The following is a 25,898-nucleotide window of genomic DNA, read 5'->3' on the forward strand; positions in this document are numbered from 1 at the left end:
ATTAAAGTGGAAACTGCATTTTAATCATCACAGTGATTCATAGCAAAGGGAAGTTTATCTTCAATCTCTGGATTTATTAAAAAAGGATACTATGCTGGATTTGGGATGATAGGACTCTTGGTAGATATGTATTGGTGAATATTAGAGCAGGTAGGAGAAATCTTGGAGATCTTGGAGTCATGAGCTGTTAGAAATAACCTTAGTAAATGTTTACTATGCCATATTTTGGTAGCAGTGAGGTCCAAATACATTAAAGAGCTTGTGTAAGTTCATGTAGACAGTCAGTGGAGTGCTGGATTGTGACTTGGGCCGCCAAGCTTCTTCCTGAGGTGGTGGCTCCTACAGAATATGAACACCATCCATGTGCATCCATTACCTTCATGTGGTCATCACCCTGCCCATGCCTTCACCATTTCTCATGTGGTTGTCCACAGTGCTCTTTTCACGATGTGGTAAGAAGGGAAAGCATCTTCTGTTTCAAATTTTGGCACTTTTGTGCTGAGGCAAACTCAGCAACTGCGGTGAGATTGTAGGGTGAGGATAGATGACTCTTCTGGCATCCATTCTCCAACCATTCATCCACAAGACAGAGGATTTCCCTTCCTGTGACCTGTGTTGCAATGCTTTCTTTCTCCCTCCCCACCCCCTCAATTTTAAGATTTCCCTTACTGTTCATTTGAACTTCATTTCATCTGACAAAATGTTCCATATTTTCTTTTTTGAGGGGAAAAGGGATGTGACAGAATGATCACAGATAAATATGTCCTAGGACCTGTATCTTCCAAGTTTGCCCCATCTGTGATACCCATGTTGCTGGAACTCCATTTGTAAGCCATCCCCAACACAACTGTTGGGTTAGTCTTCCTTGTAGCACAGATCATGCTTATCCTTTAATTTACTCTCTTCTTTAGATGGATATGTAAGATTTTCCATGATATTGCTCTTAAGTTTGCAGTGTCATTTTATTTATTTATATATTTATTGACAGGCAGAGTTAGACAGTGTGAGAGACAGAGACGGAGAGAAAGGTCTTCCTTCCGTTGGTTCACTCCCCAAATGGTCGCTACAGCTGGTGCACTGCGCTGATCTGAAGCCAGGAGCCAGGTGCTTCCTCCTGGTCTCCCATGCGGGTGTAGGGCCCAAGCACTTGGGCCATCCTCCACTGCCTTCCAGGGCCACAGCAGAGAGCTGGACTGGAAGAGGAGCAAGCAGGACAAAATCCAGTGCCCCAACTGGGACTAGAACCTGGGGTGCCGGCGCCGCTAGGCGGAGGATTAGCCGAGTGAGCTGCAGCGTCGGCCTTCAGTGTTGTTTTTAGCCACTCATCTCAGTAACCTCTCTACTTCAGTGCTGGTGGTATTACTTCTCACTGTCCATTCAATAAAGGATGTTTTCTGTCTCTTTTATTAGCTCAAATAGTGCCTGAGTTTGTGAATGTCCTGAGAGAAGAATGTTACCTACTGAAGTGGATAACTGAGAAACCTATCTGGGCCAAGTTACTAACAATATCACTGCTACTATTGTAATTTACCATAGCAAGGCCTTTAAAAGTTTAACCCACACTTTAACGTGCATGTAGAGAGAAGCATAATTTTTAAATTTTGCCTATAATTAATTTTGTCTCCTGACTGAGGTCCACCTTCTAGGTACCAGCAACTTCTGTGCCTGAGTCTCTTTCCCTCCAAAGTAAACCCTAGTTTTCTTGTGTTTAAACTCTGGTCCAATCATATCATTAAATATTTCACTTGTTTAATCTGTCTTCTTTTTCCAGGACAAATTTGGGATCTTGCTTTGTTTACTGCAATGCCTTGTTTGAGCTTTCTTTAAGATCGTGTATTTGTGCCCAAAGAGACCAGCTTTCATCTCATCAGCATTGTATGCTTTTGTTCTCTACCACAAAGCAGCATGTCTCATGATCTAGCTACTCTGCATTGTGTGTAGGACCACAGAATGTAGTCTGGTCTCAACATGGGGCAAGTGGGAGCAAAGAGAACTAAAGAGATGCTTTATTAATATAAAAACTAGCTTGTCAAATTCTTATCTCATAAAAAATATGCTATTTGAGAATGTCAGAAGGTGACTATCACACAAATTTTCTCTCTACATCCCTTCCATAATAAACTGAATCTCTCTCCAGATAGAATAATGCTTTAGGCAATGAGAGAGATGGTTACATCCTCAGACAAAATAAATAAGCCTGTTATTATCTTTTGAAAATCACAAAGTGCAAGGCCAGTGCTGTGGCATAGCAGCTGAAGCTGCCACCTGAAGCTGGCATCAGTTCAAGTCTCTGGTGCTCCACTTCCAATCCAGCTCCCTATTGATGTGCCTGGGAAAGCAGCAGCAGATTGCCTGGGTGCTTGGGCCCCTGCACCATGTGGGAGACCCAGAGGAAGCTCCTGGCTTCATGCAGCCATTTGGGGGAGTGAACGAGTAATGGAAGTGCTCTGTCTCTCTCTCTCTCTGTTTCTCACTCTCTCTGTAATACAAAATATACATGATAGCTGGAGTTAGGCTAAAGCTTTGAGCTGGGAGCTCAATTCAGGTTTCCTACATGGATAGCAGGAACCCAGCTACTTAAGCTCTAATGACCTGATTCTAGTCACTTCCCAAAGGCTCCAGCTCTATATGTAATAGAGTAAGTTTCCACCCCCTTAATACCTCAAAATAGAAATTAAATTCCAACACATGGAGCTTTGAAGGACACTTAAGCCATAGCACTATTGTATCAACTATCATACAAATAGAATGGATAGATGCAGAGAAGGAGAAATGGTGAATGACTTCCAGGTTAATTATTTAGCGTGGCATTTTAAACTCATTCAGTCTGATTCCTAGCTACCATTCCAGACACATTTCCTCTGAGGCAACCTTGCACATGCACACCTTGCCACCTTTCTTACTGCTCATCAGTGAACTCTAGGAGGTTTTTCTTACTACCATTGATGGATGCCATTCACTTAGCCTTAAATGCTCTCTGGTCATCACTGACAAAACAATATTTTAAGGGTTCTGGGAAATATTTATTATTAAGACTTTGTTTTTCAGCTGAGAAATTTCACTCTATCCTTGATTACCCACATTGTCTAGTGAAAACAAACAAGCCAGCTTTGGGGAAACACAGATGATAGATTATGCCATGGTTAGCTTGAAAATCTGTATATTTAATTATTGACAAAATGCATCCTTTATGCATTCTTTAAACCCTAGTTCCCAGTTGCATGTGCTAGCCCTCAATTCACTCAGTGCTTTTTTCCTATATTATTTATACCAAGGACAAGGAATTTCATAAAAGTGTCCATATGCCCACTGGTAGCTCAATATTTTGAGGTCACCTTCCTGGTCATGACGACAAATGGCCATACAGGTTATCATATAAATTTTTGTCTTTTTTTCTTTCTTGGTCCACTGCTGCTTTCTAACTCGAGCAATATGTTTTAATAGTGATTCAGAAGTTTGTCTCTTAGAAGGGAACTTGTGAGAAGGTAATGTATTGATAGTTTATAACTATATATGATTCTCAATTAAACTTGCATGGCTTTGAAAAATTACTATATTTTTAATTTTCATGATTCATTAAGTAAAAAAAGTAGTGTCTAACTTACTTATACACTTTTAGGAATGAAAGCTATGAGTTTTGATGAAATGTATTCTGTTTCTTGGCTTTTCTATAACAAAATTCAGGGCACATCTAATGTACAATTGAAATAGGATCCCAGTGAATTGATGTGATTTCAGGAGTGTTCAAAGTCTGCTTCTTTTTATGGCTTCTGAGACTGTTCATTAGTTTAAGCAAGGCATTGAAAATGCAAATATTATTGCAGTCATTTGCACTTCGAAATTAATAACTTCTTGATGAAATGTGATAGAGGAAAGTTGAAATTTGAAGTAAAGAAATTGTCTGAAAGAAGTTTCCTTCAATCTTTGTATAAGACAAGTGGAGGACTGAGGTAGACAGTGCTGAAATAGAAGCCTAAACAAAAAGGAAAGAAAAACAAAGTAGAAAAGGGAGAAGAGGAAGGGAACTGATGTTTACAGTTTATTTCCATCACCTCCTGTGCTGGAAATGTCTTTGTTTGTTAGAGCGTGAAATCATCAAAGTAGTGGTGGAGAATAAGTAATTCTGTCTAATTTACAATTATACCCATTATTTCCATGAATAAATCTGTCCTTTTTAGCTCTTTATTCATTTAACAAGAACTTATTGATCACTTCTGGCAGTACATCATTTTCACTAATGACCTTATTTTTCTTGCCTCCTTGTATACATTCCCTTTTTGGTTCCATTTCAAATTGACACTGAGGATTTGGTCATGAGCCTTGCTTTTGGCCAACAGACAATAGCACGTGTGACATAAACAGAAGCTTAAGAAGCACTTAATGCATTTTCACTTGTTCATTTGCAATGTCGAGTTTGCTTGTTCCTGCATCTCAGCTTGGTCATGAGTAAGTGCCTGAGCTAGCTTGGGGAAGGGGTATGAGATGCACATGGAGAAGAGCTAAGACCAACTGATCCTGAAGATGCAACAGAACAATTGAGAGTGGAAGAGCCTACCTAACTCATTTGTCACTATTAACCAATTGATCTATACTCTTCAGAGTAATAATAAATGCTGTTGTTTAAGTCAATGAATTTTGGAGTGATTTTTTAACACAGCATTTTTGTAGAATTGGTAATCTGCTACACACCAGATTCAGTGATATGTTCTGGGAATGTAAAGATAAGTAATGAATAGTCTGTTCTCAGTGATCATTTTCTGATGAAGGGATCATCAATACTGGGAGCACTGCAGTAATGATAGTAATGATGATAATGCCAAGAGAAGGGTACATGGCTACATGAGAGTAGCTAGATGAAAAGAGAAGAGGAGGTGACACTTTAAAGAATGGGGAAGAGTCCCATTATGGAGCAAAGAAAACATTTGACATAGAGGAGAAAAATGTGTTCAAAGAAAGCTAAGTGTACCAAAGGAAAAATTAAGAAGAAACGTAGGAGTAGGGCCAAAGATCTTGGTTACATCTGATATTTGATATTCAACTTATTTTTAGGCTACTTAAGACAAATATTTGTATTTGTTCATGGTAAATTCACTCTGTATGTCCTTGAGTAACTATGGTCAATTTTTCCTTCTACAAAGTCATCAATACTGGTAGTAGTATATTAACATTTTTATTTATATTTTCACTTATAACTAAAATCAACAGAATTAGGGGTCCAAATTTATATTTGAAAGAAAGAAGAGATATTCCTTCCTCCATGATTAGGCAGTATACACATTGATTACTCAGGAAAAAAAATCCACCCCCCATTTCATTGCTTCTGTGAAGAACAGTGATTTTTTTTTAAGTATCTCTAAAATCTTTACTAACCACTGTTTTTCATAAGACATCACTCTGCTTTTTTGGAGGAGCATCTTCTATTGGTTTTTCTCTTTCTAACATCTACATCTTAGTTCATCGTCCATTCTATAACTGAATATCTCAGTCTGGGAAACTTAAAAAAAAAGAGTAAAGGTTTATTTAGCTTATGGTTCTGGGACTGCAACATGCAATATTAAGGTGCTGGCATTTGATGAAATTGGTGCATCAAAACAAGACAGAGGACATTTTATGGTGAGACAGCACAAGTCTACTGGCTTAGGTCTCCCTTCCTCTTCCTTTTTATAAATCCACTATGGCAATCATGGGGACCTCCTCTTTCATTTGATCGTAATCACCTCCCGACAGCTCCACTTCCAAATACCATTAACACATCACTTTGGGGATTGAGCTAACAACACATTAATTCTGGATGCACTAAAGCCATAGCAGATGTCAATCTTTGTCAATCATCTTCATGTATTCCAATATAATCCCATCAAGGTGGCATGTACCAATGCCATCTCACTAGTCGAAGTGATCAATTTCAGGTCACAATTGATGACACTGATAGGTCTAAGAGTCAAAGGAATCACACAAACAAGACTAGTGTCTGCTAATACTAACTGATAGACTCAAAAAGGGAGAGAATGATCCAACATGGGAAGCGTGAAACACAGCAGACTCATAGAATGGCATATGTTCTAAATAGCCCTTAAGGCATTCAGATCTGGCTGAAAAGCTCATGAGAGTATTTGAGGCATGGAAAGCCAAGACACTCTGGAAAAAAAAAAAAAAAAAAAAGAAGACCTAAATGAAAGATCTGCGAGTGAGATCCCAGTGGAAAGAACAGGTTATCAAAGAAGGAGGTACCTTTCTCTGAAGGGAGGAGAGAACTTCCACTTTGACTATGACCCTGTCGGAATAAGATCGAAGTTGGCGAACTCAAAAGGCTTCCATAGCCTTGGCAACTCATGACTAGAGCCTAGGGTGATTACTGACGCCGTAAACAAGAGTGTCAAATTGTTAAGTCAACAAGAGGAGTCACTGTGTACTTACTTCTCATGTGGGATCTGTCCTTAGTGTGTTGTCCAATGTGAAGTAATGCTATAACTAGTACTGAAACAGTATTTTACACTTTGTGTTTCTGTGTGGGTGCAAACTGATGAAATCTTTACTTAATATATACTGAATTGATCTTCTGTATATAAAGAGAATTGAAAATGAAACCTGATGTGAATGGAATGGGAGAGGGAGCAGGAGATGGGAGGGGTGTGAGTGGGAGGGAAATTATGGGGTGGGGGGAAGCCATTGTAATCCTTTAACTGTACTTTGAGAATTTATATTTACTAAATAAAAAAAAAACATAATTCCCAAGTGTCTATATTTTCCAACTAACTGCAGAATTCTCATTACATGTTCATTATTTTTTCTTATTCTTGTTCAACAACTTTTAATATTCTAGATGTGTTTTTTAATTACTCAATATAATTTTAACCACAAGATGGAAGTTATTAACTAGTGATGGCTAGCTGGAGAAATACATACTTGCCTTTTGGGTTTTTTTTTTAAAAAATGGGAGAGGGAGCAGGAGATGGGAGGGGTGTGAGTGGGAGGGAATTATTGGGGGGGAAGCCATTGTAATCCATAAATTGTACTTTGGAAATTTATATTTACTAAATAAAAGTTAAAAAATTATTCCTTATGAAAGAATTAAGATGATTATTAACTAATATGTTTTAAAAATGGTAGTAAATGGTAATAGCCTCATGAGAATGTGGATTTTTTAAAGATTTCTTCTTGTCTTGTAAGTTATCAGTTAAATCATCCATCTCTATGGTTGCTCAGTGCTTCTCTTGAAAGTTTCATGAAGCTTAATAGCTTAGTATTCATGAAAGTAGATGTGATATAAGAGGAAGAAATAAGTGAAAATCAGGGGTTACAGAGCAGTGACCATCATTGCTGCTTTTGCAGAGAGGTAAACAACTTCTGTTAGAGTTCTTTATCAGTTTTGATTGAAAAGGAGAAAATGAAAGGGAAGATTCTGCTGGATAGAGTGCTACAGTGTTATTCTGCAATAAAACATAATAAAGTTCTTCAGGAAATATTATGTTCTGTAGCAGGTGTCAGAGAAACAATTTTTTGCATAATTCTCAACAGTAGGACGTCTCCCATCAGTTTTCCCTGGAAAGTCATAACAAACTATACAGGACAGTTTCAATGGAGGTAAAGAATGGAATGTAAGGATGCAGGCTACTCATATTTCAAATAAATGGCATTGTTTTGGTCTTCAAACACAAATCTAATGAAATGAACTAATTCTAAAATGAGAGTGGAAAACAGAAAAAGTGGCTTTAAGTAAACATATCTTTTGTCTACTTATTTTGCATCCCCTTCCATGTGGATTACATATACTACAATTTTATAGTCAGTAGTTAAGTTTAGAATTTTCCTCAAGTTTTGTTCCTTAATAAAAAAACTTTACAAAATTCGTAATATTATCAAACTCATAATCTTCCCTCTTCTGTGTATATTTTTTATTAATTTCTTTAGCTTTCCTATTTTTTCTTCTTAAGATTGGTCACTTTAGTATAAGAATTTTTGTGTATTTTTTCTTAGCATCCTGAGATTCATGTTTGTATAGATTAATTTTTGTTAAGTGGCTTGATGTGGGGACAGTATTTTAGCACACTAGATAAGTTTATTAGTTTATCTGTCTTTGTTTTTTCATTGAACTCAAGATACAAAGAATTTAAACACATAGCACTCCTTTACAGCAACAAACAGTAGCAACGGAAGCAGGACTGGAGAAATGAAAGAAGAGAAAGGGCATTTTCTCCTTCTTCATAGATCTTTGTTATACTTAAACATGGTAGCTGTTTAATTCTTGGGAAAGTTTAAAAATGCAGTATATCTGGGTACTGCATAGCAGTTCAAGTTGTGCAATATTATTTATGTCTATTTAAAAGAATAGTAGCTAGCTGGTACTTTGGATTCAAAATGTTGACAGCATTATGTGAAATAAATTTAGTAAACTCATCACTTTGCTTCATTTTAAAAAGCTTTTAATCTTTTTTTTTTTTTTTTTTTAAGGAAGCTTTTGGAGCAGTGTATCAAAGATAAAACCTAATAAAATCTTACCTTCGGGCAAGCCTCTTGTATATAAAATCAGAGTCCGTAGTGCCAGAGCTTTCTATTAGTACCATCCATTTTGTTAGCATTTTTCCAATTTATCTTGCGTTACTAACTCTCAGCGTACTATGCCTATTGTAAATATTTAAGCATTACTGTTGACATAAAGATAATACTGACAAATTGAGTTAACATTTCTGCTAAGGATTACCGACCATGTGTAGCCCAGAACAACTTTGACACCCACACCAAACCCTATACTCAAGCCAAATTGTGTTTAGTCTACAATGCAGCACTGTTCTTCAAATTAATTTTTAGCTTTGATTTACACAAAACATGAAGCAACCTTTCTTGCATCAATTAATTGTTTGACTTTCCTAATATATTTCCATTTTAACTAGATTATGCCTGTATCAAAGGAAAAGGAATGTGTGCAAGATGTCAGTGTTCTGGAGGCACGCACCCAGCCATCCTGAGGTATCATGACATTGTGTGACTTGAATAAAAGCAAAATCTGTTCTGCCTGTTAGCAAACTCACCTGAGACCACTCTCTTGTTGTTCCTTAAATAATCTACATGTCCACATTGTGTTTGCTTTTAACATTATTTGCATAAAAGAATGATAATGTAGAGAATTTTATCTTTTGGAAAATCCCATGCCCAACATTAAAAATTTACTAGGCAAAATGGCAAGGATTATCAAAAGGTGTAAGCCTTGTATATATATTGATATATTTCTCAAAAACTATTAGATTTTCTTTCTTTTCCTGTCCAAGTGATCAGACGATGGACATTTTGATCTTTAACTGAGCCCTTTGTGTCAGTCCTGGATCCATATTTATGACAGTGGTCATCACTGCAAATATATTTACGGGGAACATAAAAGAAATGCAATGGCATTTCACATATCACTTAATTATGGAGATATTTTGGAATCTTGGTCTTTTCAGACTCTAACACATTAATAAATTAGTATGAACGATTCTCTTTTCTGTTTTGATTAAACTCAGCTTCCATAGACAAGCTTACTATTACCATATTAATGGAGTTCAAAACACACATTAATTTGAGTTATTTCCTTTTTCTTAATTCACTGACTTATTTGAGAAAACAGTAACAAAAGCCTGGGTTACATCAGGAAAGCAAAATTATATTTTGGTTGAATTGCCTCTTTCTTAATTACCTTGCAATTTAATTTCCCCCGTTGCTTCAGTTCAGAGCTCCAGGCCCTATTTACAACTGTTGCTTACTCCAAGAAGAAGAAAGATATACTCCATCTTATTTTTATGAAATGATTTCTGCATCTAGTAGGTTATTTCTTTGAAATTTCTAAAATAGTTATTTAGGCAAAGAAGACCTTTCATTATTGTTATCTTTTTTTTCCTATGTGATATATTTTTCTCTAAAGCCCACAGATCTGTCATATGAGGTTGCTATATTTGCCTTTGAAAAATGTCATATATATAGAATTAAAGTTAAAAATGTAAATATTTATTGCAAGGATTTTATTTTCTCAGATAGTATGTCATCTATTTGAAGCAGAGTCAGAATTAAAATATACTGACAAGATAAATATGAAGTGGATATCACATTTTGAAATGTTCAGCTATTGAAACTATAGGGAACAACTTCCCATTGAGATGCTCTTCATAAAAGGAGATTCAAATTGGGAGAAATTTGTGAGATTCAAGATGCCTGAGGTTCTCATTTCATTTCTCCATGGCAAAATCCATGAGGTCAAAGATGCCTGAGGTTCCTGTTTCATTAATTCCTTGGAGAGATCTTCATCCTTATATTGGGAAGCAAATGGCTTTGTTGAGATTCATCAGGCTTTATGACATCAAATAATTCTTACAAAACAACAGTGTTTTGAAGAATCAGAAACAGATGGATTGAATTTCCCTTGAAACACAATAGAGTTTAAAAATGATGGGGGAAAAAAAATGTGAAATACCCAGTGTTTGAAAAAGGGCTTGAAACATTTTCCAGACTCAGATGGCTGTTGAACCCATCCACCACAGAGGATCATACAGAACCCCACCTGTCCCTTAAAAGATCATAATTCAATCAGTTATTTTGATTTCCTGATCTGATATTTAGTGCCTGAGCAGGTAATAGATATTACATTCTAAAAGACATTATACTGGCACTTGATACTGAACTCTAGTTTTTTCCAAGTCAAAAATAAATGATAGTAGTAGGATTTCTGAAGATTTATTTATTTCCTTTTTGTTTATTTTGTTATCAGGATTTTAAGACTTTAGTTTGGGGCCAGTGCCATGGCTCACTTGGTTAATCCTCTGCCGGCATCCCATATGAGCTCCGGGTTCTAGTCCTGGTTGCTCCTCTTCCAGTTCAGCTCTCTGCTGTGGTCCGGGAGGGCAGTGGAGGATGACCCAAGTGCTTGGGTCCCTGCACCCACATGGGAGACAAGCACCTGGCTCCTGGCTTCAGATTGGCGCAACGCCGGCCATGGTGGCCATTTGAGGAGTGTGCCAATGGAAGGTAGACCTTTCTCTCTCTCTCTCTCTCATAGTCTATAACTCTACCTGTCAAATAAAAAAATTGATTGGAAAAAAAAAAAACAAAAAAAGACTTTAGTTTAAGAACAAAATGTGTTAAAAATTGATGTTTTCTATTTTGGTTTTGAGTTGGACAAAGGACCAAAAAAGGATAATTTCCAAAGTCCTGCATACTTGGAATTAATGACAAAGTAGGGAGGCATCTTGTATGGTATTTTCAGTGCCATCATGAGTAAGAAATGTTTCATGTGCAAATAGTGAGTTCTTGGAGAGAAACACTCAGAAAAGTAAATGCTGATGACTTAGGTGGTTGAAAAATGGAATCTGGACAAGACATTGTCATGATCTAGGTTTAAGGATAGTTTGTAATAGATGATGCATTAGATCTGGGTAGTAATGAGGCTAAAAGATTTTACTGAATTCTTTTTAGTTAGAGTATGGTGCTATGCCTTTTACATGTATTATGTCATTTCACCCCCTTGACTACCCTATGAAGTCATTATACTATTAACCTCATTAAACAGATGAACAGACTGGGATTTTTTTTTTTTTTTTTTTTGACAGGCAGAGCGGAGAGTGAGAGAGAGAGACAGAGAGAAAGGTCTTCCTTTTGCTGTTGGTTCACCCTCCAATGGCTTCCGCGGCTGGTGCACTGCGGCCGGTGCACGGCGCTGATCCGATGGCAGGAGCCAGGTACTTATCCTGGTCTCCCATAGGGTGCAGGGCCCAAGCACTTGGGCCATCCTCCACTGCACTCCCTGGCCACAGCAGAGAGCTGGCCTGGAAGAGGGGCAACCGGGACAGAATCCGGCGCCCCGACCGGGACTAGAACGTGGTGTGCCGGCGCCTCAAGGCGGAGGATTAGCCTAGTGAGCTGCGGCGCCGGCCAGACTGGGATTTAAAAAGTTTGCTAATGCCACACAGTGTGGTGAGAGCTGGCCCTCGAATGCAAGGCAATGTTTTTTCAACATTTTGCTATGCAGAATAGTGTAATACAGTCATCATTTGGTATCCATGTAGGATTTGGCTCAGCAACCTCAATGTACACCAAAATCATGATTGCTTGAGTCCCTTATGTAAAATGGGTGTATACTTTGCATATAATTTGCACAATCCCCTTGCATAAATCATGTTTCCACTACTTACATTACCTAATAGAAAGTAAATGCTATGTAAATAATTGTTACATGTATCATTTATTGAAGGACAGGAAAAATATCCTACATATTCAGTACACACACAATATGTTTCCACGTGTTTTTGATCAGAAATTCATTTAATCCTCAGATTAAACTCACAAACAGGAAGGCCAACTAAAAATAAATTGAAGTGTCACAGGTATTAGCTCAGTTGTTAAGACTCTAGAAATGAAAAAAAAAATGTATTTTTGGAGGGAAGTATTTCTAGGGCTGAGTGAAATCAAGTAGAAAAGATGATGTTAACATTTCCAGATTGGATGACTGATGAAAAAATGTAGGGTTTTGAATGTAGTGGTAATGAGAGGGTACACTGATTCAGAGGTAGAGGAGAGAAGATGATGGATTCGGCTTCAGATATATTGACTTCGAGGCAACTGTAAGGCATCCACATGGAAATGTCCGGTAGAGATAAAGAGAAAAGTAGCTTCAGCTAATGAGAAATGGCAGGCCTGAAGCTGCAGAATATTAAGATGGTAATGGAAACAGTGGGAATGAATGTGCTCTTAGATGGAGCAAATATGAATAGGGAAGAGTTAAGGACTAAAAACTAAGCTGCGAGAGATGCCCAATATATAATAGCATTGATTTTTGTCTTAGAATATTTCTCTGAAGCATTCAATACGGAGAAGTAAATGGGAGAGGATGGATGTTATCAATGGCTTTATTGCATCTAGGCAAACTGACGAATAGAAATATGTTTGCAATTCACTCTTTACTATTTTTTCTTTATCAATGATTTATACCATCATAATGACATCTCCCATATGTTATCAATTCACCTCATATTATTATAATTATCATATTCTATTACCTTGTTTTAAAAGCAGAAGGAACAGTTCATACTTTTTTTTACTCATTTTCAAAAAGTTTGTTTAGAAAGTGAAATGTGAGGTAATTATGATTAGGCTTCGGCTTTTCATTACAAAGCTTCCAATGTTTTCCTTGTTGTCTGATGTAAGACAGAAAAACCACATCACATTCTTTCTAACAGAATGATGCCCACCATGCTATTTTATTGAAACAGATACACTTCAGAAACTTTTCTAAAATGGAGCAATAGTGGGGCAAATAGAAACTTTGGTTAGTTATTTATAAGGAGGAAATATGCCAGTAATTTACACAGTAGTATGGTTTAGGATTCAATCAGTAAATCTTGAGCTGAGACCAGAGATATTTGGGTGAACAATTATGTAACCCACAACAATCTACCAAAATTTTTTGTTCTTCAGCATTACTGTTATATTTAACAAACTGTCTCCACTTGTTTTCTAGATTCTGTAGTTTTCTGTGTTCTTTCTTCTTGACCTCTCTTTTAGCCTTTTGCTGGGCTATTTTCTTCTTCCAATATTCTTCAATTCATTGGTTTATTGCTGTAGAGGTATACTTCAAAAATTTGACCAGACATTTCATTGTCTTGTTTAAATATCTTTAATACTACACTATTCCTAGCAAATTATACCAAAATTAATTCATCGGTATAGCATTCAATGATCTTTATCAGGCTGCAACTGAATTTCCAGCCCTGTCTTTCCATGGTCGTTCCTCATGTGCCTGAATTCCTGTGAAGCTCTCCCAATTCCACCATTTGCAGTCTTTGGATTGTAATTATTGGAGATTCAGCCTTCTCTATTTCCCTTATCCATCCATCAGTTGATTTTATGTAGAAGAAACATGTATGAGAAATATTCATGGTGACTTTTAGCTTTGAGACACATTTTACCACATAGAAGGTGGTATCTCTGTGGGCAGGGGCAATGTCTTCTACATCTCTGGCTTTCAAGTTTATAGCACAGTTCCTGACAAGTAGTAGATGCTGAGGAAATACTGTTGATATGATCTGTGCTTATTTAATAGTTATGAGACCTCGGAATTTATGTGACAACATAACAACCTAAAAGGCGGTAAGAAACAAAGGATAAGATATCCTTGATTGTTCAGAAAGAACATAAGAGATTGTCCTTTCAATAGTATTCTGGTTTGTCTCTGATCAGAAATCAGGTATAACATCAGTTAGGATTCCAGAACATAATAGAAGACATAGTCAAAATGGATTAATTGGACTTGCCAGAATAATCCTTTGCCATGAAGTGATTTTTTTATCATCATAAAGTCTTTCCTATCAACACCTTTTTGCCTTTAATATGTTCAAGGAAAATATTCAAAGAAATCCATCCTTCCAATAATATTTTGGTGCTTTTGTATGCCAGCACATCCTTTTGAGTGATAATTGGGGTAATTTTTGCAGAAATATTAAAATCTATATATGTATAAAATCCTGCTGAAAGATTAAGAAAAAAACCTTTCATTGACCTGAAAAAAGGCATCTATTATTTTAAAGTTTGCATGAAGTCTACTAACCCCACTTTAACTTCTCCTAAGACAAGTCAAGTCCTCTGAGCTCTTCTTGAGATTACAAGATTTAAGGAGTTGTAGCTATACAGAAGTTTCTCTAAAAGTCTAACACAAGATAATGGAGAGGCAAAGGTTAATGGGTAGACTTTCAAGATTGACTTGTTTTACGCTTCTGATCTCTGGACTGAAAACTGGAAAATAGTGTTTATTTGACTTGTCTGTATTATGAGGTTAGTAAAGCATCCCAAATACCATCTTATTTTTATTTATGAATCCTGTTTCCTAAAAGCAATGACACTCATTCCCTACAGTATGTTGTTAGGTTATGACTGCATACTTCAAATGGATAAAGCAAGTTGGTTTAGAGTTTAGTGACTCATCACACTCATCCCATTTATCAATTAAGGCAGGACTGCCTGTCTACTTGTAATTTGGCAAGCATTTTGTCGTCCAGAAGCACTCAGAGGAATTCTTCCGTCAGAAATGAAGGATGAAGAAATGTGTCCAATGAAATCAGCAAGGCAAGATATTTGTCCTAATTAGACAACAGCCATAAAGTTGCTACTGGGATACATTTTCCATGATGATGGTCGTTACTGTGTGCAAGGAATGGAAAATGAAGTAATCTTACTATGTCTCAGTCCTTCGCTGCAAAATGAATAATGACATCTGTGTTGGGAGCATAAAATAGATGGTGATTTCTAAAGGAAATCTATGAGAGAAAGCCACTCCCTAAATCCAAGCCAGGGATTGCATTTACTGTCATCCTATTTTGTACTCAAGAATAAACCATTCAATTGTTTCACTAGTATTTGGCCTAATTTCCTATGTTGTATAAATCAAGTTATGACTTCCATCTGCTTATATCCTTGCTGCCTATAACAATCCCCTTAAAAGTCCAAAGGTCTTTATGTAGTCATTAAATCGCAGAGTTACTTCATCCTTATCTCTCCAGTTCTATTCCCTCCCTGGTATCCCTCTCCTTGTAACACTCTAGTCACACCGCCTTCTTCCTTTTCCCTTGGTTTGGTTAAGCTCTTTCTCATCTTGGAACTTTTTTGTGCTCCTCTCCCTATACCTCAAATCCTCTTCCCACGCCTTCCTGGGCTTTCCCCTCTTAGTTTCATTAAACTTTCAGAGGCCATCATCGCGAAGTAATTTTCCCTTGAGGTGCTTTTTCTCAAGTTAGTCTGTTTTACTGCCCTGTAGTACTTGACACTAAAATGAACTTACTGACTTGTGCACTTGCTTATTGACTGTCTCCTCCTTGGGGAGCAGGAATATGATTTGTTCTGTTCACAGTTCTATCTAGTGTCTTGAAGAATGGTTGACATGTGGTTGGTGCTCAGTAGTCCTTTTTAAGTAACTGATGAATGATTGAATAAGTAGATGTCTCCTTAGAATATAGCAAGCAGGTAAAATATTTTTTCTACCAAAAAAGACAACCAAAGAAAATTACAATTCCATGTACCTTATCCACTGTATACAGAGCAATAAAGCACTTAGGAAGTTGGGTTTTACTTTATTCTTTTATTATTTACTTATTTGTTTTTTAAAGATTTATTTATTTGAAAGTCAGAGTTACACAAAGAGAGAAGTAGAGGCAGAGAGAGAAAGAGAGAGAGAGAGAGGTCTTCCATTCGCTAGTTCACTCACCAATTGGCCTTAATGGCCAGAGCTTCACTGATCCGAAGCCAAAAGCTAGGAGCTTCTTCTGGGTCTCCCGTTCAAGTGCAGGGGCCCAAGGACTTGGCCCATAGCAGAGAGCTGGATTGGAAGTAGAGCAGCTGGGACTTGAACCTGTGTCCCTATGGGATTCCAGTGCCACAGGCAGAAGCTTAGCCCCCACGCCATAGTGTTGACCCTCGGTTTTCATTTAAATTCTAGGTTATCTTGAGATGATTTTTAAAAAAACCCTGTTTTATATTATAGTGTTATTTTAGTCATAGTTTTTATTTAATCCTTATATACATATATCATTAATGTATTTATTAAAATTGAAAATTTATTTCTAAATATTTACTACTGGAAAGGTGTTTGGTTTGCTGAACTAGTCTGATTAGCATTATTTATCTATCATCTATCATCATCTGTTGTCCTTTGTCCTTCTATATTGATATAAATAGCAGTACTTATAAAATGTCTTTACATATACACAACTAATTCGCTTTCATTTTCAGTGAATGTCACTATACCATGTATAGGACAGTGGTTCATAAAATTATATTGCCAAGTGATATTGTTGTCATTTCAGAACATGTTAAATGCATTCTATGGTATTTGTACAATAATGAAATCACCTAATGACCCATTTCTCAGAATATATCCCTGTTGTTAAGTGACGCTTAACAGTTTAGTGACTGCATAGGGTTAGGATTTTGATTACATTGATTTAACAAGAGTTAAGAATTTTTTTTATTTTTTCTCCTATTATATTTTTTAACTTTTATTTAATGAATATAAATTTCCAAAGTACAGAATATTGATTACAATGGCTTCTCCCCCCCATAACGTCCCTCCAACCCACAACCCTCCCCTTATCCACTCCCTCTCCCCTTCCATTCACATCAAGATTCATTTTCGATTCTCTTTATATACAGAAGATCAGTTTAGCATACATTAAGTAAAGATTTCAACAGTTTTTACCCACACAGAAACATAAAGTGAAAAATACTGTTTGAGTACTAGTTATAGCATTAAATCTCAATGTACAGCACACTAAGGACAAAGATCCTACATGAGGAGTAAGTGCACAGTGACTCCTGTTGTTGACTTAACAAATTGACACTCTTGTTTATGGCATCAGTAATCACCCTAGGCTCTTGTCATGAGCTGCCAAGGCTATGGAAGCCCCCTGAGTTCACCGACTCTGATCATATTTAGACAAGGCCATGGTCAAAGTGGAAGTTCTCTCCTCCCTTCAGAGAAAGGTACCTCCTTCTTTGATGGCCCATTCTTTCCACTGGGATCTCACTCGTTTCATTTATTTTTTTTTTCCCCCAGAGTGTCTTGGCTTTCCATGCCTGAAATACTCTCATGGGCTTTTCAGCTGGATCCGCATGCCTTAAGGGCTGATTCTGAGGCCAGAGTGCTGTTAGGACATTTGCCATTCTATGGGTCTGCTGTGTATCTCACTTCCCATGTTGGATCGTTCTCTCCCTTTTTGATTCTATCAGCTAGTATTTGCAGACACTATTCTTGTTTATGTGATCCCTTTGGTTCTTAGTCCTATCATTACGATCAATTGTGAAAGAGTTAAGAATTTAACTTGTTCAATATATACTTGGAAATAAAACATAAGCCACATATGTTTGTACTATAGCCTGAGAGGTAAGATTTGCTTAAGGGTAATTAAAGTACTAATCATTGTTTGGTAAAAATTTTGAGCTTGATGGAGAATGCCATTTGCATTCAGAAAAGGAAGATGGGGTGTCCATAGAAGCTTTAATGGAAAACATATTATTATGCTGAGGGATATAGAGTTGGGGCCTCACAGGAAAAGAACAACAGAAATGAAAATGGAGTAAAGATAAAGTTCCGCTTGGGGAATCAACTTCTCAAATTTGGGTAGGCTTAGGGAAATTAGAGGACACTGAAGCCAAGACCAGAAGCCTGTGCCCTTTTAACAGGCCAAAGGGAGCTCTTACTGCCTATTCTAAGTCAGGAAGTGACCTTTCTCACTAGCACTGTATGGAAGACAGTACATGATGTGGAAAATCAGGTAAGGTGAGTCATTGAGAGACAGCTGTAAAATTTAACGATCCGATGATAAGGTCCTAAACTGACTGTGGAGACAGTGGTCCTGGAAAAGAAATGAAATTATCAGGGATTTGGTGTTTAATTGAATAGATGGATGAGGAAACAGGAATCATGAAAAATCTGAGAAATCAAACTTCCACAATGACAAAAATTGTTCCACAATCAGTAGTGATAGGAAAACCAAAACATGAATTTGGACTGAAGACATGTATGAATCAAGGGGTTAGCCAAATAATCTTCAGCAGATGCTGAGGCTAAGCTTTTTGTTACCAGTAGTATGGAAAGTAGTCAACAGTGTCTATTATTTGGAACTTAGTTTTTAACATATAGACACATTGGTCTGGAATGTTGACTTGGAACAAGCTCTTTCTTCCCTTATAGATTTTTTCCTTAGCAGAATCAGTCACATCTTTTCCTACTCACCTCTGGGAGATTAAGTGGTATTGATTTATCTGTCAGAACAGAGAATTCCATTGTTTTCAGAGCAATTTTTGTCTCCACTTCTGTCTTATTATATATATCTATTTTCATATATCATATTTCACTAATAAGATTACCTTTCACTTAATATAATTATTAGTGACAAAAAGCCTATATGTAGACTGTATCTAGTGTTTTGGATAATTTGAACTGTGTTTAAGAACATGCTATAGGCATTTATGAATTTGTATGGATCTCCTAAAATTAGCTTGAAGAGAAAGCCGATTTTTTTCATGTTTTTTTCTTAACTAAACATGAATTTTTAAAAGTTATATTTCTGGATCTGAAGCACTGTAATCTGTTTGGCTCAAAGAGAAATAAGAAATGGAAGCATCTTAAAAACTGTAACTTTCCATGTGGTTTGTGCTCACTGAGAAAGAATCTCTTGGCTGATTTGGGAGAAAAGAATGTTTAAATAAGGAAGTTAGAAGTGAATAAAAAATAACACTTGAATATGAGAAGCCAGAAATGCCCACTTCCTTTAATTATGAAATTACTTTTGCTGACTATAAAGATTGTAAACATGTATTATCATCATTAGTTGTGTTGTGCAGTCTGTGCCAATGTTTCATCAAAGTCTCCATATTTGGACCCATTTTTTGCAGCTCTGTAAGTATTCTGTAAGAAGGTGGAGGAAAAAGAAATCATCTTCTCCTTTCCTCCATTTATTTCCCTCTGTCTCCCAGTATCTACTAAATTGAATAGGATGCTAGCTATTAATATGACTCACCAAAATACTTGCGTGAAGTAATTTGGGACTGGAGTGGTTGTGATTATTTTCTTCTATTGGTGATGAGATTTGTATAGGATTTTTGTTTGGGGAGCTAGATTTATTCTGTGTTTAAATGCTGGTGATGAATCACATCGTAACATTAGACAAAGCTGGTAATGATGTAAATTTTTCTTGAAAAATATTTCTTAAGAGTTTCAGCATATACTGTAAACCTCTAATTAGATTGCAATTATTGAATTATCAGACATGATGTCATTTCTCAATGAATTTTATGAAATCTTTGGCCTATATAATTTTTAAAAACAACTTTGGACCGTGCCTTCCCAATATGCCTTGTCTAATAATTCTTGTCCATACTTAGAAATCACTTTGAAAAATCACTTTTTTTTTTTGATTAAGCCAGAGCCTTTGGTCTTTTATTCTTAACTCAATGATTTTAGAAGAGTTACAATTAGAGTGAGACTCAGTATTTCCCTTTCTTTGAAGCACAGTGTTTAAGAGCAAAGCAAGTTGTTTTAGCAGTGTGTATGATGACTTGATGAGTGAATACATGTATTCATACGTTAGAAAGCACAGTTTATTAATCAACCTGTATGAGGATTAGCGAACTGAAGAATTTTAATTACACATGGTTGTAGGCTCCTCCTCACTTATTTTCTCATTTACTCATAGTAGATCCTATTCAAATGTAATTTTTTTTACTTTTATTTAATGAATATAAATTTCCAAAGTACAGCTTATGGATTACAATGGCTTCCCCCCCATAATGTCCCTCCCACATGCAACCCTCCCCTTTCCCACTCCCTCTCCCCTTCCATTCACATCAAGATTCATTTTCAATTCTCTTTATATACAGAAGATCAGTTTAGCATACACTCCCACACAGAAACATAAAGTGAAAAATACTGTTTGAGTACTAGTTATAGCATTAAATCTCAATGTACAGCACACTAAGGACAAAGATCCTACATGAGGAGTAAGTACACAGTGACTCCTGTTGTTGACTTAACAAATTGACACTCTTGTTTATGGCATCAGTAATCACTCTAGGCTCTTGTCATGAGCTGCCAAGGCTATGGAAGCCCCCTGAGTTCACTAACTCTGATCATATTTAGACAAGGCCATGGTCAAAGTGGAAGTTCTCTCCTCCCTTCAGAGAAAGGTACCTCCTTCTTTGATGACCCTTTCTTTCCACTGGGATCTCACTTGCGGAGGTCTTTCATTTAGTTTTTTTTTTTTTTTTCTTTTCCAGAGTGTCTTGGCTTTCCATGCCTGAAATACTCTCATGGGCTTTTCAGCTGGATCCACATGCCTTAAGGGCTGATTCTGAGGCTAGAGTGCTGTTTAGGACATCTGCCATTCTATGGATCTGCTGTGTATCTCACTTCCCATGTTGGATCGTTCTCTCCCTTTTTGATTCTATCAGCTAGTATTTGCAGACACTATTCTTGTTTATGTGATCCCTTTGGTTCTTAGTCCTTTCATTATGATCAATTGTGAACAGAAATTGATCACTGGGACTAGTGAGATGGCATTGGCACATGCCAGCTTGATGAGATTGAATTGGAGTCCCCTGGTATGTTTCTAACTCTACCGTTTGAGGTAAGTCAGCTTGAGCATGTCCCGAATTGCACATCTCTTCCCTCTCTTATTCCCAGTCTTATATTTAACAGCGATCACCGAAAAATCAAATTTAATCTAATCACCCAGAAAGCTCTAATTTAATTTTAATTTAATCACTTAGAGGAATCAATGATTTATATCATACCATTCTTTTTGGGTTGTATACATTATTGTATTGCTCTTTGCACATGTGGCAAACAGACTCTAGAGTGCCTTCCCTCTGCTATGAATTGTGAATGTGCTTCCTGATATTCATACCTTTGTATGAATATTTGCCTAGTGGGTGGCAAATGCATTTTGCCAGTCATCAATAAAATACAGCAAAAATGAGGGGCTGTTACTCTCTTGATTATTTTATGTTGCATCAAATTCACCAAGGCAGCAGACTTGCATTCCTAAAATCACAAGGAAATTAATGCTACAGATAGCCTGAGTAAACTTGGGAGCAGATTCCTCCTTAGCTGAGCTTCCCAATGAGAAAGCAGCCTGACAACAGTTTTGTGTAAGCCCATGCAGAGTTGCCAGTTAAGCCATGCCTGGACTCCTGACTAATAGAAACTATGAGACAATAAATGCATGTTATTTTTAGTTGCTTCATTTGTGCAAATTTGTTATAGGTTCATGAATAACTAATATAGGTATGAATTATTGTCCAAAACATTTGGGAAGACCTAAATGACTGAAACTGTTGATATCTTCAGCAACACCAAGCTGTGAACACTTGTTAAATTTTATCATGCAAGCTATTAAATATCTATTGACTCTTTGACAATGGAAACCCTGAAATGTTCATCTTTATGTCTTGTCTATCTGGCAGGGGGGTAATGCATAGTTAGCATGGAACGAACGTGTCAATCAAGGTTCAGTTAAGGAGACAAAACCACTGTGAGCTATGGGATATGTCAGTAAATAATGACTCACCAGTAAAATCTGACCCACTGCCTGTTATTGTAGAGGTTTTGAGCTAGTAATGGCTTTCACATTTTTGATGACAGAAAAAATTAAAATAATATTTTTATGTTAAAATAATATTAAATTCAAATTTCAGGATCTTCATGTCAATTGTTTTTGAAGTTTAGTCAGGTTCATTCACATATATTATAGATGAGTGTTCATGTAGCAATGTTAGAGCTGAGTGGTTACAAGAAAAGACCATACGTGGTCCTCTGTACTCTCATGGATTTGCGCTGCTGCTTGGCAGACTACCAATGACAGTGATGCACTTATCATTGGACAGTGTCTCAACTGTCATGCATATCGCCAGACTGTAACACTTTTTTAATTTTAAATTTTTTGAAAGATTTATTTTATTTATTTGAAAGGCAGAGTTACAGAGAGAGGTAGAGACACTGAGAGAGATATCTTCCATCAGTTGTTTATTTTTTTATTACTGGAACATATCCAGCATTTCAAAAGAAGAAAACTATGCTTTGAATATTGCCCCTTTAAGGTACGAGTGTTTATTTTGTTATCAAATGAGATGGTAATATTGTATTTTGTGTTCAGTAACACAAAAGCCCTGCTAAAATTCTACAATAAGTTGCCCTTACCAGGCTAAATGCTCACCAGGGCAAAATCATCCCTGTGGATTTATGGGAGACTAGTTCCAGAAGTTCTGTGAATACCAAAATCTGTCCCTTATGTAAAATAGTATAGATTTTTCACATAATCTATTCACAACCTCCTTGATGCTTTAAATCCTCAGTAGATTACTTATAATAGCTAATACAATGTAAAGGCTATATAAGTAGTTGCTACTCTGCATTATTTAGGGAATAATAGCAATAAAAATGTCAAAAATATGTTTAAGATAGAAGCAATTTTTTATTAATAATTCATCTTATGATTTGTTGCATCCATAGATGGGGAACCCACAGATACAAAAATCCAATTGTATTTTCAGTTCATAGGAATGCAATTCATAGAAATTCAGTGCATAGGAAAGAAAGATTAAACAATTTAAAATGCACTCTTCCATCATGGGTGAATTTGTTAATTAAAAAGGTAAATTTTTGATTGTTTCATCTATTGGTGAAGCAAACAAGTTTTTTTTTTTTAAAAGATCTATTTAATTATTTGAAAGTCAGAGTTACACAGAGAGAGGAGAGACAGAAAGAATGAGAGTGAGGCCTTCCATCCTCTGGTTTACTCCCCAATTGCCTGCAACTGCCGGAGTTGTGCAGATCTGAAGCCAGGAGCTTCTTCTGGGTCTCCCACGTGGGTGCAAAGGCCCAAGGATTTGGGCCATCTTCTACTGCTTTCCCAGGTCATGACAGAGAGCTAGATCGGAAGTGGAGTAGCTGGGACTTGAACTGGCGCACATATGGGATACTGGCACTGCAGCTGGTGGTTTTACCTGCTATACCACAGTGCTGTCCTCAGTTGCATGAATTTTTGCCAGAGGTATGAATTGAATACTATAATTCACCCTGTTACACAACAATTCATTGGCCAAGTGAAAATAAAGTTTTACTGATATTTTTCCCAGCTTATGGAAAATAGTGGGATTTTCTTTCTTTTTTTTTTTCACAGTGATAAATGAGGATATCCAGGGCTTTATTTTGTAATGCAGAGGCCACATCGTGGCCCCAACCCCACTTCCAATAGTGGGATTTTCTGAAGGACTATTCACATTTAGTATTTTCACATACTGCCTGGCTTTGGAAATTAGCTTGTTCTGAAGACTAAGTAATGTTTCTTAACAAATTAGACCTAAAATCAAAAATACAAAAGTGACCAAGAAATCCTACTCCTGGAAATTTACCCAAGGGAAATGAAAATATGAAATAGTGTATGAAAGAGTTATCTGTACCCCCATGTTCATTGCAGCTCAATTCACAATAGCTAAGATATTTAATCAATCCAATTGTCCATCAACTGATGACTGGATAAAGACATCATGGTGTATACACAATATGGAAAGCTATTCAGCTGAAAAAAAAAAAGAATGAAATTCTATTTTTTGCAACAAAATGGATGCAACTGGAAACCATTTTACTTAGTGAAGTAAGCCAACCCCTAAAAGACAAATACCATGTTTTCTCTGATTTGTGGTGACCCAAAATGTAATGTATAGGAGTGAAATTGACATTTTGAGCTTTGATGATTGTTTACAGCCCTGAGCAGTTTTTTTTCCCTTACTATTTGTTGAATCTTAGTGTAGGTTTAATCAAAGTATATCGGTATAAAAATTAAAGGGAGATTAGGAGAGGAGGGAGAAGGAAGACTGGAAGCATAGGTGGGTGACAGGACAGCATGGGAAGTATCAGTGTGTTCCTAAGTCTATATACATGAAATATATGAAATTTGTATACCTCAAATAGTTTTGAAAAATAACATTTATATAACAAACTTAAACTATGGATAAATTATTTGGCTCCTAACTAACACTATTTCAAAAATAAGAAATCCAAGGCCAATACCATGGTACAGTGGGTAAAGCCACATTCCGCAGTGCCGGCATCCCATATGGGCACCAGTTTGAGTCCCGGCTGCTTCACTTCCAACCCAGCTCTCTGCTATGGCCTGGGAAAGCAGAAGAATTTGGACCAAGTCCTTGCGCCCTGCACCCATGTGGGAGACCTGGAAGAAGCTCCTGGCTTCGGATTGGCACAACTCCGGGTTTTGCAACCATTTGGGGAGTGAACTAGCGGATGGAAGACATTTCTCTCTTCTCTCTCTCTCTTTCTCTCTCTCTCTCTCTCTGCCTCTCTGTAACTCTGCCTTTCAAATCTTTAAAAAAATGAGTAATGTTATACTACTTTGTACATATAGGTACTGTCAAAGATAGAATAACTGAAATCTTCATTTCAACACAAATTTGTTGCAGATATATTTTCCAAGGTCAAACTATAGTTACAGTGTCTTTAATTTTTTTATTGTGGTAAAACATACATAACATAAAATTTATCATGTAACCATTTTAAGAGTATAAATCAGTAGCATGAAGTAGATTCAGATTGTTGTACAACCACTACCGCTTCCATTTCCAGCGTTTTTTCCTGTACTTGTTAAATGATAACTTGCCATGTACTTTCTCCTACCTCCATTCTACTTCCTGTTTGTGTTAATTTGACTCTGTTACCCCCAGAGGGGGCTGGACCACTAGTAAACCAAGGAAAACCACAAGAAATGAGTTTGAGTTACAGTTTTAAACTCACAATGTGTGAAGCTATATGTTGCTTAGGCAGGAAGCACACTTCTGTGCTCTATTCTCTATACCCTGGATGTATACTGCAAGTGGGAAGGTCCCTCCTGGTCTCTGTTTTTTACATCCTGGACACTCGCTTAACTCTTGTTATGAAGGTCATGACAAATCGCTTCTCAGGGAGGTGCTTTGGGAAACTGTACCTTCTCATTCTCTCCTTCACTTGTCACAAGTACATTAAGTTTTCCTTTGAGCAACCCCCAATTGAGGCAGAGTTTCAGCAACACAGACTCCTTGTGTTCACTTACAAAACTGGCAACCCAGTTGTGATTACCCTTAGCCTAGAACTGTGGTAATTGGGAAGCAAGAGTGAAGTGACTGGCAGTGACAGCCTCTCCAGGGGGTACTCACTCTTGGTGAATGGTTGCTCCTTCTGTTGGCATAGGAAGATTCACCTGGAATTGCTGTCTCAGAGATCCAAGAGGTGAAGTGGTCATCTGGATCGTTTTTAGTCTCGCACCTCATGGAATCAGAGTGCATAATCTTGGACTGCTTTTCTAATAAGTGTCAAGGACCTGCTAAAAGTGAAGCCA

The 25,898-nt window shown here is 36.9% G+C and overlaps 1 long non-coding RNA gene across 2 annotated transcripts in view; it reads left to right on the forward strand.

The window, feature by feature from the left end:
- LOC149122378 (uncharacterized) overlaps nucleotides 1-25,898 on the forward strand; it is a 241,039-nt gene that overhangs the window by 161,030 nt on the left and 54,111 nt on the right. The window contains exon 2 of one of the 2 annotated variants that reach the window (XR_016220174.1): nucleotides 8,892-8,967. The exons of the other annotated variant lie outside the window; for it this stretch is intronic. This is a non-coding gene — a long non-coding RNA (uncharacterized LOC149122378). The remainder of the gene's footprint in view (nucleotides 1-8,891; nucleotides 8,968-25,898) is intronic. 2 annotated transcript variants of the gene reach the window in all.

The sequence above is a fragment of the Oryctolagus cuniculus genome, chromosome 14 (assembly GCF_051225735.1).
Source record: "Oryctolagus cuniculus isolate XC-2025 breed Fujian yellow rabbit chromosome 14, ASM5122573v1, whole genome shotgun sequence".
In the NCBI taxonomy this organism is placed as follows: Eukaryota; Metazoa; Chordata; class Mammalia; order Lagomorpha; family Leporidae; genus Oryctolagus; species Oryctolagus cuniculus.